We start from the raw sequence: 5,401 nt of genomic DNA, 5'->3' as shown, positions 1-5,401 counted from the left end.
TTTTTATACTGGGATTTCCTGGTATCAAATTTAGAGCCTACGCTGCAAATATGCAGTGCGGAGAACATTTTCTTGTGTGAAGTATGCCTTCTGCAGTGTCACACATTACCACATTATTTGTGTGAAAATATAAGGCTGTTGATGCAAAACCTAGGGGTTCCTGTCTAGTGCTGATTCATTTAAATAATGTGATGTTTATGAGATACTGCCGTTCCCACTTTCTCAGCGTCTGTATTCTTTTGGTTGTTAAAGCAAACTTTCCTTCCTTTCCCACCCAAAAAGCCAGTTTTACAGATATTTTGCATCCTCATAATTTGCCAGTATTATCTAAGATTTTAGCATGTAATAAATTTATTTGTTTCATATTCCCTCCCATCTGTGGACTGAGTAATTTCCCTCTCCACATTCAAGTTTCTCCTTAAATGCATTTCTGGCATAACACCTTTCAAGGACTGTCCATCATCCAGTTAGCTTTAGTTATCCTGTTTATGAGCCAAAATCTGTAAAGCCTTTAACTAAACGATATCCAGATTCATGTTCAATAAACACATGTCCAGTATACGAGTGTGCGCAGCCTCAGCCAGTTCCCTGGCAAATTCCTGGTCAAGCTCTTGTTTATGATTAGGAGGTCTGTAGTAGACTCCTACCATTGTGTTCCCTGTGCTATTTTCCCCATGTATTTTAACCCAGAGGGTTTCCAGTCATCCTTCATGGGTACCAATGTCAGCTTGCAGGGATGTGTAGCTTTCCTTGACATAGAGGGCTACCCCTGCACCTTTTCAGCACAATCTCTCCTGTACAGGGTATAGCCATTGTAGCCTCCCGTGCCTCTCCCCTGTGTGTTGGGTATGGGTGATTTTCTCTGCCTTCACTATTACTTTGAGGAGAAAACAGGCTTGTTAGTGGGTGTACTCTAGTCCGACTACCAGGGGGTCTTCCTTGTCACATCTTTGCTGTTAAATGGTTTGCTACTGGGAAGAAGATGGTCAGTCCCGTTCCCCTTGGTGCGTTCATTTGAGCATCCTGATTGTCCTTCCTGCTTTGGGGATCTGCCTCCTCTACACCCCACCTAATGCCAACTAAAGATGTCTTTGTCTGGATGATCAGAATTGGTGTGCTGAGCACGTTGGTGCTTGGCCCCACTAACTTTGTGATGGCGGGGATCAGGAGGTTGTTTTGGCCTGAGCATTCCCTATTGCCCTTTTGCCTTACTTATTCATCTTCCTGATGTGGTATCATCCTGTGCCCAGGTGTCTGTCTCCCTAAGGGGGCTCTACATTTGCCATGGGCCCACCAGTCATTAATTCTTGCTTTACTTGGTCCTGCCAGATACCAGTCTGTACCACAGACGTTCGGTGTCCGTGAAGCTTCAGCAGGTAATTCCCTGGACCTCTGTTGGATCTGGGTTTCACCAAGAACCCCTTCCTGGGGCAGCCACCAGATCCCTGCATGGGTTCCAGATCTGGCCTCCTGGCAGGCTGGGGACCTCACTTCCAGTCCTCCTGATGAGTCCTCTTCTGGGCTTTTTATTTCAGACTCAGGGGTCCAGGCAGCCAATCAGCCCCAGCACACTGCCACAAAGTGTGCCCGTGTCAATGTAGGAGCTGATCCTAGCTCCTTTTGGCCTGTCCATTTTTTTTCTTTTTACTTCTTTTACTATGGCGTCTCCACCCACTACAGTTTCATTTTTGCTGCACTGTGCTTCCGGTGTGGCATCCTGCCGGCTCCGCTCCTTGCCCAGCTGAAGTAGGTTTTTTCCACAGCCACCTATACCTGTGGCCCAGTCATAGGTGGAGTCCCATCAGGTCTCTGTTATCCCTGTGAGGTCATAGTCATTCTTGTTTAGTAGGCAGACCAGTTCCTTTTGTTTGTTTCCTGAGCTCCTGATACCAATGCCAATGGAAAAATTAGCCAGCTGCTTCCTCTATGCTACATCATAGCCTGATGGCTGGGAAATTGGCTTTGAGGCTAGATGCAGAGAGTGGTAGTCAATGAAACTGAATCATCATGGCTCTCTGTGACCAGTGGTGTCCCCCAAAGCTCCATGCTTGGACCTGTACTCTTCAACATCTTTATTGACAATGTGGACACTGGCGTCAGAAGTGGACTGGCCAAGTTTGCTAATGACACCAAACTTTGAGGTAGAGCATCTACACCCAAGGATAGGCTGGTGATCCAGGCTGACCTTGATAGGCTTAGAAAGTGGACAGATAAAAACCTGATGACATTCAGTACAGATAAATGCAAGGTACTCCACCACAGGGGAAAAACAAACAAACCCGTATCACTCTTATAGGCTCAGTCACAAACTCCTCCAAGACCGTTTTAGTCTGGACATAAGGAAAAACTTCTTTACTGTCCAAGCCCCCAAGGCCTGGAATAGACTCCTTCCAGAGGTGGTGTAAGCACTTACTCTGGACACTTTTAAGAAATATTTGGACGCTTATCTTCCTGGGATCCTTTGACCCTAACTGACTTCCTGCCTCTGGCGCAGGGGGTTGGACTCGATGATCTTCTGAGGTCCCTTCCAGTCCTAATGTCTAAGAATCTATGAATATGCATGACATTGATTGGACTGTGAAATATGTATTTTGCTTAAGGGAATGGTGCCTTGGGGTAGCAATTTTCATGTTCTGTTTTAGTACTGTGAACACCACTGGTCTCTTAACAAATTCATCTTGTCCTTTTCTTTCTCCTCCTCTTATACTCCTAAGGTGGATGAATAGGCATTGAGAACTGTAGGAGTGAGATGCTAGAACTCAGGTTCTCCAAAGCCTTAAATTACCTAAAATTTCACTCCAAGTTAGATGCCTTAACTACCTTGAGGACCTGATTTTAAGGCCCATTCTACACATTACACTTAAGATGTGATTAACCAGTTATTCACACCTTGTTGTGACCCAGCTCCATGTTCAACCAATTAATGGTGTGATAAAACAGGCAATAAGCTACAAAGCTATTCCACAAAACATGTGTAATAACTCTGTAGCTTTTTCTAATCACACTATTCACTGAATGTGTGGTCAAGAGCTCCCCTGTGGGTGGGAGCTCTATCAACTGAGGGGCTCCCAACTACAGGGGTGCACCACCTGCTGCCAGGTTTGGGGCTTGCAGTGGGGAGCAAGCTGTCACTGCTGCCAACCTCGTAGGTGTGGGGCTCTCAGTGGGGCATCAGGGAGAGTATTGCCACTGTTGTAAGACTTGTACCTCATTAGGCTCACAGTGGGGGCAGCATTCCCGTCACTGCCTCCACTGCCAGGCCCACAGCATATGTGCTTTCCCCACTGTAAGCCCTGCTAGCTGTGGGGCTTGCAGCTGTGGGAGCCAGGGTGCTGAGGCACCCTGGGATAATGATCCTGCACTCCCCCTACACTGGTGATAAAGCTTGATGGTATCTAATGTCTATTCCCACAATCGTGCCTTCTGGCATGCATGTGTAGTATGGCAGGAGGTGTGATTTTGTGGATTGCACATTAGATCCCATTGCACCTTTACCTGCCCTTGTAGAGGGACTCTAAGTGACTTTTGCAAGGAAATCTTGAAACCAGATCTGTTACCCATGTTCTAGTTCATTGCCTATGCTGAATATGAGCATCAATAAATTATATTAAAATAGGCTAAAGTTAAATCATAATTGGTTAACTCAAAAGTCTTTAGTATTTAAACTCAAATGACTAGGACTATAATAAATCACTGATACATACATATTATAATTTACTCTACACATAACCAATAACATGTAAAATACACATCACATTAACTGGATTTAATTTCCAATATATTTCCAAAACCCTTCAGTAGGCAGCCATTTGGAATTCACTTTTAAGAGCTTGTGCCTTCAATGAATATCATGAAACTATTCTAGGTATGTTTGAATATAAGTTTTCTGTAAGCGGACTGGGTAACATAGATAATAAATGCAGAGAATAAGATGGCGAAACATATTATGTTTAGAATTTGCTTCAGTTTTAGCATGTAATTTGCAGTTACATTGTTATAGCACTTACTAGGAAATAATTACGTTAAGTTTTATCTCACTGCACTAAATGCTTTCAAAGTGATGTGACTGGTTCTGATACTGTCAACCCCACCTGGTATTGGGCTAATTAACTAGCTGTAGGGGGTTTATGTAGTATCACTAGAGGCTTATTAATATAAGTCTAAAAAGTAAGTGAAGGGAGAACATTCACTCTTTTTGAATAGTTCAGCTGCTGCTTAGCATGCCATAGGCCAGGAAGGTTTAGTTTGTTAATAGCTTTGTTTCTTTTTTCTTTGTTTATTTAACTCTTGGATGCTCAGGATGATGGCTTGTAAATATTATTACAAACTAAATATTTACTGCATACATTATTTCTATATGTGCATTATAAAGAAAACAATGTTTTACAATGGCTGATTATATACCATGTTAAAGATGAAATCCCCTTTAGTGCCCTGGACTATTCTACAAATTCAAATTAAGTGGTAGTTTTTGGTGAGGTGTGCATGGAATCAGATCATAATACTGTACTATCAACTCTTATTCCAAGGCCCCCCCTACATGTTACCTGAATTGTACAATTGATTGGTTAATTGTTTAGTTTAGACCAGCCAGGTAACAATCATGCCATAAAAAGATCCAAGCTGCTATAAAGTTAGAGCTGAAAATGTGCAGTAACTTTATAGATGGCTGCTATGCAGCTTTAATTTTCATGTGTTCCTGGGTCTCTCCCTGCGGTTGGAAGCTCCATCAGCTGATGGGGCTCCTAGCCACAGGGGTGCACCATGTGGCGCTGGTGCTGGGAGTACCACAGCTGTGTGGATTCTCAGAGTGCCCCAAGGCTACTGGGCTGGGAGCTGCAAACTCTCAGTCCAAGAAACTGTGTGATGTTGTCATGACTCTCAGTACTGTTAGCTATGGGACTCACAGCTGTAGGAACTTGGTACTTGATGGTGCAGGGGGAATCTGGGATGGAGATCCCAGGCAGTAAGGCACAATAGGGTCTGATACTGGATCCCACAGCTGCTCTTCCATGTGGCATGGCTGGAGGCATCATTATGTGGATCACAGATCAGATCCTAACATGCTTTTACTTAAACATCTAGAGATCGTCCAGGTCTTCTCTTCCAGGTTGGCTGATCTTGTATGGCGAGCTTTAAACTAGCCTCGCCGGGGGAGGGGGCCACAGGAAAATGAGGAGACGCCATCTGAGCAAGACAGGTGACAAAGGCAAGGAGTGTTAAGGTAAGGTAAGGAACAGGGGTCCAGACAGTCTCCCTAAACGGAGGGTGGCACACACAGTCTTGCAAGGCCTTAAATGCCTATATACCAATGCTCACAGTATGGGGAATAAACAGGAGGAACTCACCCTCAGAATAGCTAGTTCAAACCCAGATGTCATAGGGCTAACAGAAATGTGGT

The 5,401-nt window shown here is 44.2% G+C and overlaps 1 long non-coding RNA gene across 1 annotated transcript in view; it reads right to left on the bottom strand.

Annotated features, from left to right (window-relative positions):
• LOC109311111 overlaps positions 1–5,401 on the bottom strand; it is a 22,717-nt gene that overhangs the window by 12,738 nt on the left and 4,578 nt on the right. Inside the window, exon 2 of the long non-coding RNA XR_002101424.1 lies at positions 2,655–2,656. This is a non-coding gene — a long non-coding RNA (uncharacterized LOC109311111). The remainder of the gene's footprint in view (positions 1–2,654; positions 2,657–5,401) is intronic.

The sequence above is a fragment of the Crocodylus porosus genome, unplaced genomic scaffold (genome assembly GCF_001723895.1).
Source record: "Crocodylus porosus isolate Cpor-Errol unplaced genomic scaffold, CroPor_comp1, whole genome shotgun sequence".
Lineage (NCBI taxonomy): Eukaryota > Metazoa > Chordata > Crocodylia > Crocodylidae > Crocodylus > Crocodylus porosus.
The sequence above is the reverse complement of the archived record's forward strand: the minus strand, read 5'-3'. Positions and strand labels throughout refer to the sequence as shown.